Source organism: Mesocricetus auratus, unplaced genomic scaffold (assembly GCF_017639785.1).
Source record: "Mesocricetus auratus isolate SY011 unplaced genomic scaffold, BCM_Maur_2.0 Super-Scaffold_100023, whole genome shotgun sequence".
NCBI lineage: Eukaryota > Metazoa > Chordata > Mammalia > Rodentia > Cricetidae > Mesocricetus > Mesocricetus auratus.
Genome location: NW_024429204.1, coordinates 28,690,772 through 28,700,100, shown reverse-complemented (window position 1 = coordinate 28,700,100; position 9,329 = coordinate 28,690,772).

The following is a 9,329-nucleotide window of genomic DNA, read 5'->3' as shown; positions in this document are numbered from 1 at the left end:
GAGCCTCAGGAGAAATGCAAATCCCTCCTCCTGGATCTATTTGCAAACCATTGATCAATGTGTACAAAAATTAACAATGACAGCTTCTTCCTCCCAGATGTCTGCATCCCGACACTAATCCCCTATAGAGACATCCTAGGAAGACCAGCCAACCCCTCCCCTTGTGCCGTACCTGGGTTGGATAGTAGTTGGTGAGACTCCATTCCCGTGGGCGCATCCTAGCTGATTCTAGTTTTTCTGTACATGTGTCTGTCCTGTCTTCACTCACTTGAGACCCCTAGACAGGGTTCCAAGACCAAGCTGAGTGAGGGGAGGCAGCTGCCAGCCACACTTCAGAGGGCCACCGATTGATAATCAAATTCTGTAGCAGGCATACAATAGCTGCTGTCATGCTTGCAATTTAAAAGAGACAATGAACCCCTGTTGCTTTGGGTTTTTATGTCCACCCCAAAACTCTGCTCAGGGCTTAGCAGGAGATGACAGTTGGGAGAGAGAGCTTCCCAAGCTCTTTAGAGGACTCCTGAGTGACCTCGGCTCCAGAAACTTCCTTGCTGTTTTAAGTGAATCTAGACACAAGGCTTGGGGAAGCCTTGTGGATTTGGCCTTACAACCTGGCCTCTTACTGAACCAAATTCTGCCTTCCCTTCTCTCTGCCTGCTTGTGAGAGACCAGCATATATATCAAAGTGTCGACTACAGTGGGGCTGCCTCAGAATGCCCAGTTCTGTTCTGACCTTGCCAACTGGACCTCTCCAGGGGTTTCTTGGCATGAGAGTATCTGATGCTGTCAGTGCCTCTGCTGGTGTAGGACGGACCCGCAAGTGTTGCTGATGGCGATTTCAGTGCAGTTCACCAAAACCATCAAACCCTAGATTCCAGGAGTTTTAAACACAATGCTTGTATCCCTTCTAACAATCTTCCCAAGGGGAAATTTATGACCATTTCTTCCCGAGAGATCCAGTGACAGTACAGCAATAAATTACCATGTAGACCAGAATCTACAGCTCTTGGTTCAAGGATTGCAATGCTATCTCTACTAAACGATGTCGAATCACCCATAAATACATATACATGCACGCATGCGCGTGCAAATCTCATATCTGCAAGAAGTTGTGAAATTCATACACCTCGTCCTCACACAGTGCTACTTGCGAGCATTCATGTATTCTCTGCTCCCAGATGCTCTCTCTTAGTAAGTTCTCTCTATGCACAGCTCGGGTGAAGCAGCATTGGACCAGTCTAGAAGGAGTAAGCAAGCTCCTTGGTGCATTCCTGAGGAGGAAAGATTCAACCAATGGGGTACGAGAGGGGATTCGGGGAAGTTGGCACATAAATAAAATGACCAAAGAGAGATTGTCAGGTCTGGGGAGATGGCTCAATGAGTAAAATACCTCTTATGTAAGCTTGAAGACTGAAGTTCAAATCCCGAAAAGCCATAGAGAGCTGGGAGTAGTGGGGGCGCACCTGTAACCCCAGGACACTCACTTATGGCCACGTGGGAGGCAGAGGCAAGAGAACCCTCAAAGCTGGTGATGCCGCTGGCCAGTCACAAGCAGCAGCAAACCACGGAGAGCCTTTCACAAACATGGCGTACGGTGAGCGCCACCATTTAGGGTCCTCTTCTAATCTCCACACGTACGCCGCAGCACGGGCGTGCCTTACCTGAAGACTTAACACACATACTTGGGATTTTCTTAAAGAGACTACCCATCTATTTTTTTTAACCATTCACTTACAAAGCTGTTTACTACGTTGCTACTGAGCACTGAATCTGCAGGGGGAGAGAAGCAGGGCCCCTGGCCTTGGGAGGGTCTGGAGACGCTGCAGGAACGAAATACAGGTAAACAGAGACATAGCAGAGGCGAGGGTGTGCCCAGTGCGTTGAGAACACAGGCGTGTGTGTGATTACCACCTGTCCTCGTGTGTACAGTCTCTTCCGCAATGTCCCTTACAGAGCCTCCCCATCGTCCACGCTCAGTTCTCCTGCCACCTCTCAAGGCAGCCTGCCATGTGTCCCAGGTAGACTGGTGAGCGCTCCCTGTATCTGAACAGCCAAAATGCTCACAACTACACGCAGTAGGTTAGTACCACGAGGAATTGACCTACATCGGTTGGCTTGATGCTTTCTTTCCAGTGCGACAGAAGCAGAGGGGTGAGATGGATCACTTTTAAGAGATGGCTCTGGCCTCAGTGGGGGTTGGATTGCTGCGGTAGAAGGCAATGAGCAGGTAGGAACGGAAGCTAATGTGGGGTCAGGAGGCAAGAGTAGGGGTGTGTTCAAGGAAAGGGGCCTCCCTGGGGTTATCAGGGAAGGAGGGGACATGGCAGCTGAAGATGAGAATAAAAGATGAGAGTTTTAGTGTGTGCTGCCCAGCTTCTCCCGTGGCAGAGGACATGGTGGGTTCCACGCCTACCTGACGGAAAGGTCTATGCTTCCAGAGAGATGAAGGAAGGAAGGAAGGAGTAATTAAATATGCAGCTTTGCCTTGCCGGAGGAAATAAACAGAAATGGACGCCCCCCAACCATGGATGGTTGAAGGGATAGAGAGATGAATTACTAACGCCTTCCATGTCAGCTCTAAAAGACTTATTAAAGGGCAGGGAATCTCAGGCTTCACCATCACCCTTCCGTTCTCCTTCCAGCTGGTAAAACCCTCACCTGTGTTACAGCAGCCTGTGATGGGGGAGGATTACTCAGGATGGGATGTGTTGACACGTGAGAACTGGAAACTTCTAGCCAGCCGGCTCAATAGCACCCCAGAGAGGTTCGCTGAATAGCCCAATATTCATACCAGTCTTATTTTGTCAATAGCCTCAATCCTACATCAGATATGATGTCTTGGATTTTAGGGAGACTGTGATAACTAAAGCATCCCCCCCAGCCTGCCCCCAGAAGAGATCTTCAATGCATGGGCTCATCACTACCATGAGCAGAAAGTAGTAAAAAGTTTTCTCAAACAAGTCAACGTTCGCAGTGAATTTAAGATATGCTGGGTCACTATTCTACTGTTCATTCTAGTACGGGCTGAAAGAAGTCCCACAAAACCTCCAGGTGGAACTGGAGAGATGTGCAGCAATTAACAGTGCTTGCTGCTCTTCTAGAGGACCCAAGTTCAATTCCCAGGACCTGTGTCAGACATGTCACAACTGTGTGTAACTCCAGCTTCAAGAGATCTGATGCCTCTGACTTCTACAGACACCCACACTAATGTGCGCACACCCACAGGCACATGCTTATCCAGATACAAATAATTAAAAACAGTAAAAGTATTTTTTTTCAAAACCACCATAGGGCTTTCTTACTGTCTCCCTTCTGCTAACACAGATCTAAAACTCTTGCCCAAGACCCAGCTTGGCTGTGGAGCTAGAGAGAACCCAGGGCCCTTGCCTCTTCCTGCGGCACACACAGCACCACTCACAGGTTAGGCCAGCACTTTCAGAACTGGTGCATGCTACCCACACTTTACTTGAAACCTATGGAATCTATGCAATACTTCCAAGAGAAGCAATAGCCGCACAATACGACGAGCTCACAAGCTAATTCCACAGGCATGAATGTCCAACTCCAATCCTCCAGCCAAGGGACATGGCAACCATTGAATCTCAGTGCCTCCTTCATCCTGTACAGCCGGCAGATCACAGCATATGCAATAGTATGAGCCGGTGTACAAGAGAAGGGCTTTCGTTTCGAAAGGAAGGTTGACAGAGGCTAGTCACGCACCCAGCACTTCCCAGCTGGGAAGTGGTGAAGTCTGCATCCCAGCACCAGAACCGAGGTTCCCACATATTGCCTCTTGCAGACCCAGAATTAGCATAAAGGGCGTGTGAAAAATAGTGAATAATAGATGGAGGGACAGATGGATAAGTGGATGGATGAATGTGTGATCTCAAAATAGATTATTGACACCTATTCCTGGGCAGTTTTGCATTTGCTATTTCTGTTGGGAATTAATTGCCTGAGTAGGCTGAGTACTTTAAAAACAAAGCAAAACTAACTCTCAGAGAGAGAAAGAAGTAATTCCAAACAGTGACGATCAGCCTGCCCCAGCAACGCTGCGGTAGTAAGAAGATTCTATCATAGATCTTTGATGCCACAGTCAGTGCTGTTTCTTTTTTTACCACTAGGATAATCTAACAACTGGTGCAAATCCAAAGCAGATGCTACTGTTCGTCTGCCAACTCCTCTCAGGGCAGTTAAACCGAGGAGAATCACATTAGGGTCATAGCTCTGCTGATTCCCACTCAGAATGTAGGTGTTTGAGAATATCCACCCATTCTCTGAGCCTTGATATGGGCTCCACACCGTATGTGAATGGTTGGCTCAATAAGATGACACAGCACATTCTGGATGGTTGGATCAATACAATAAATGACTCAGCACATCATTAACACCAGACCTGGTATTCAGGAGACATTGTATGGACCAAAGTCAATTAATGGCCACACGAATAAACATAATTGCATTTATTAGTAATGATAAAGGCATAGTGTCACTATATTCAGAGGGCAAAGGCAGGTAGATCTCTGTGAGTTCAAGACTAGCTTGGTCTACATAGCGTTCTAGGTCAGCCAGAGTACTTAGTGAGACCTTATATTAAAATAATAATTTGTTATTGTTATTTATTATTATTTCAGCATAGATGAACAATGTAATAGAGAAACTGAAGCTTAGTGGAAATATAGAAAGATCTGTCCTTCACTGCCCCTCAAGCTACTACTGACGTAACTATGTTATGTTAGTCGGTGGTTCAGAGGGTCACCGTGAGCTTGGTCAAGGTGGCTCCTTCAGGCAGAATTCTTATCCCAGTTCTGCTACTGAAGCTTTATAGCACTGGATGGCCATGAACTTTTATAGCCTCTGCTTCCGGATCGGGGGCCATGAAGGCAGAAATGGAACCTTAGATATGCATCAGCTATCACAGAGCCACCACTAAGCTTTCCTTCTAGACTCTTCTACTGTGCTAGCACCACTTGCCCTGGTTCTGACTGAATTCTAACACTAATTCGAGTATGTTGGCTACAAGTAAAAAAGACGTCCTACTCAAAGTTGCACAGACAGAAGGAATTCAAGTTCACTGAGGATGAGAAGAGGGTTGGGCCCATTGTTGACTCTCTAGCTCAGCAATCCTATCATGAGGCCTAAGACTCCCCATTCTTCCCATGGCGGTCTTCAGCTTGCTAACCCTGCCACCCTCATAGTCAGAAGATTCTGCCAGAGCTGGTTTTTCATGGCAATGGGAGATCACCCATCATGGATATTCCGGGTAAAGACTTCCCCACTGTCTAATCCACTGGCTGTACAACACTCCATAGCCAACCAGTGAAAAGAAAATCACCCTGAGCTGTGTAAGGGAAAAGGTCACCTTCATGATAAAAGCTACAATGTGGATGTCCAGGGTTCTCTGAAGGGTCACAAATAAAGATTTGAGTCTCAGAGTTTCCATCATAGGAGGTCCTTAATATGTGCCAAACAGTGCCCCCACACTGGATCATGAAATCTTAGTCTGTCTCAGTTTGAGCTGGGGTTGTTTGTTTCCATATAAGATGCACTCATGATGTTACATTTTCATCATTAATCAAAACCTAACCACAGGGCCATCTGATCTTACACTTACAACTTCTAGAGCTATGAATCATAGGCAAAAAAGGTTTTATAACCTCACATTATTGTAGGTGTTCACATTCCTTGTCTCATTCCAGCCTCTCAGGATTCTGTAAGAGATGAAGGCTTGGGAAGCTTTTCCCCCATTTCACCTGTAAGAGTTATCTAACAGACCTTCTAACCACCCCGACCCAGAAATACGTCCACACATCCCTGAGTTAACACCAGACACAGTTAGCAACATTGATAAGCAAGTCTACTCTAGCCCAAAGTCTCTTACCCCTTATTACTACAAGCCCATCCCCCACTGCAACACCACCACCAGGACAAAGACTGCCTTAAAATATGACTTATATTTATCTCCATATATATGTATTTCCTGCTTTGTGGTTCCTTGTACTGAAAGACCACAGAATGGAATGGTATGGTTTAGCAACCTTAATTGCAGAAGGGCTGTAAACCCACAAAAGGCCAATTCCGGGCTGCTGACCACCTGTGACCAGGGTGTCAGAGATGGGCAAACAAGATTCGTGGGAAACAAGGAGATGATAACCACCATTTACTTAGGGAGAGATGATTAACTCATACCAAGGTTTGAAGAATTTACAACGTGTAGGTCAGGAAGACATCTACTTCCCCTGGTCAGTGGTCACGTACCCCCCCATCACAAGATAGGGACCCCTCCCAAAAGCTTGTGGTTTTTGTCTTTAAAAGCTGATTGTAACTGAACCTCAGGGCCAATCAGTCTAAAAGCTGACTGAGAGGCCCATCTGCAGATGCCTAATTAAAGCCTCTTGCGTGTTGCATCAATTGGCGCATGGGCTCTTGATTCTTGGGGTGATGAATCCAGCTTGGGGACCCCTTCTCAATTCGGGGTACCCCAACAGTACATGAGCCATTCACATGGTGTAGAACCTCCCCCCTTACCACCGACCCCAACACACACACACACACACACACACACACACACACACACACTCCTCTAACCTATAAGAACCAGGAATTCCCTTTGTTCTTTTCCTTCAGCCCCCTCCATCATGCTTTTTGTGGCAACTGTCTCTCCTGATGAAGCTCTTCAGAACTGCAGGGCCTGCCTCTCCCTCCAGGGCTCCACCATTGCTTCCTGGAAGATGTTCTCTCTCTCCAATTAAAGCTCTTCTGAAGAGAACAACACATCTCCGTTTCCTCTCTGGGGACCTGCAGTCCTGTCTCCAGCACTGTATGGAGAGATCAGTGAGGTTTCAGAGCTCACTCCAAGTTCAAGGTCACAGGTTCTGTTCCAAGGTGGCTTCTGCTAGGTAGGCCCAAAGATAACACAAGTCCTTCCAGGCCAGATTCCCAATATGTCTCCAGGGTCATCAGATTCCTATCTGAGGTCACACATGGTTCCTCCTTGAAGCCTGATGTAGTCATCGTGAGAACACTTCAGGCTGAGCAACGACCTAGAGTAGATAGACATTTATCTTGAGGGTCACCTGACACACTTTGCAGGTAAGATAGTAATACTGACCCAGTTTGCACAGGGCTTTGACAGAGTTCTCCAGTTGATAGAGAGGTAAGCCCATCACAGGTGCCGGTGACGGATGAAACACACAGAAGACAAGGGTGCCCTTCCGGCCAGACTGGAAAACGTTTAGATGTTCACTACTCAGATCGCAGATGCCTGCATCACAGAGCGGGCTACTGGAATCTTAATCGGGATTTTCAGAAGGGAAGGGCTGAAACAGAAGTCAGTGTCCAGGACAGATGACTGGGGGTAAAAGGAACAAGATGTTAAACAGGATTGTCAGGGAGAAAGTGGTCTGCACTGTAGTCACAAGGATGGCCAATGTTGACCTCCCTGGAGCTTCAAGCTGGACTGGGCTGGCCAGGGCTTACAGACACGTTTTGACCTGTATTAATGTGTTACCTACCAGATGATTTTCAAGGAAAGGGGTTTGTGACATTGGGAGATGGGGTTTCTTTCACTTCTGGAAGGCTAGCTATAGTTCCTACCCTTCCAAAGGAGGGTTGTGTGCTACAGGCCCCTCTCCAAGCCTCTCTGACCTCTGCAAATGGTGTGGGCTTTATAGCTTCATCTGTTTGGAAAGGGTACTTAGCAAGGGCACTGAGCTCTTGGTGTCACCTAATGAACGGGGCACAGCTAAGCATCCTATGTCCTGGGTCAGTACTCCTTCCATTACTCAGTACCCCTTCCTGGAGTCAGCATGAAAGATTTTACTGCAAAGTCTGAGCCTGAAAGTCTTCTACTCAGAAGGCTTTGTGATCCTGTGTGTGTGTGTGTGTGTGTGTGTGTGTGTGTGTGTGTGTGTGTATACATGTCAGGTGCCTCCCTCTGTCGATTTCCACATCTTTTTTATTGTTGCTGTTTTTTGGATTTTTCTTGCTTTTTGGTTTTTGTTGTTGTTGTTCTTTTGTTTTGTTTTTGTTTTGTTTTGAGACAGCATCTCTCATGGAACCTAAAGGCCATTATTTCATCTTGACTGGCTGGCAGCAAGACCCTAGGGTACTTGTGTTTCTGCTCCTCCCTCACCGAGAGCTGGGGTTACATGTGGGTACCACTGTAGCCTGCTTTTTTATCTTTTACGTCAGTGATGAAGAGTAGAACTCTCACATCCTCATGCTTGTGCCTTGAGCACTTTGCCCAATGAGCCGTTTCCGCGGGCCCTAGTTAGAAATAACCTTGCTTCCTCCCTCCTCTGGACTCCATGGTGCTGGAAACATATGTGTTTCTGCTTTGCCAAAAAAAAATCTGTGTCCCAAACCCCACCCTACTACTCCTGTGTATCTCTCTACCTCTCCCGGATGCCCTCTGAGGTCTATGATTACTTTCTGTCAACCAGTTGCCAACTCAACTTCCTGGCCCAAGGTTAATTTTATTTAATTAATGCAAATTCAGTCTTTCACAGTGTGACTGAGTGCCCCCCAACAGCCACTCTAAACCATACAGACAGAGGGAAGGTGTGTGCTCAGGACCCTGTGACTTGGTTTCCCCTACATCTGCAGTCAGGAACTAGAGAGCAAATTTCAGCATCTGGTTCTGCTGTGTGTCACTGATTCCATGTATGTGACACAGTCCCCAGATTTGGTTTCTTGTTTATAAAACGCATACTCCCCTCCAAGGCTGAGGTTCAGAGTGCAAGCCTAGAACACTGTCAGCATGCCTGTAAAGTCTGCTGTGGCTTACACCTGCTCTGCTCTGGCCACCAAGGCCTGAGTCAAAGTCACCAGTGTGACTGATCTACCCTCACCTTCCTAGTGGCCCCACCACAGAGCAGAACTCCAGTCTGCCATTTCTCTACTCAAAGATGACCGCAGATTCCCCTAGCTTCGCAAATGTTGAAGCTGCCCCCTCCCAGAGCACAGTAGATTAATGCCGACGTTGGAGCCTGCCTGAGCGTCAGTCCCAGCTTTATCACGTAACAGCAAGTGACTTCAACTGAGCCAGTGATCTTGTTTGTGCTGTAGACTCTTTGTGTGGACATGAAGTTGAGGACAAAGAAAATGATGAGGATACGGACTATGCCAGCCCTCTGTAGCAATCACACCGATGCTGAGGTCAGTGATGGCATCTGTAGATCTTTGGGAAGTACCACTTACTCCTATTGTCACGGTAATCCAAAATCTGCCACTGTGGAGTCTGAAGACACACCTGATTGTGAGGCAAAATCCAATAAGACCTGCTGGGCCAACACCTTCTTTCATCTAGGATCAAAAGGTTTGGAAAA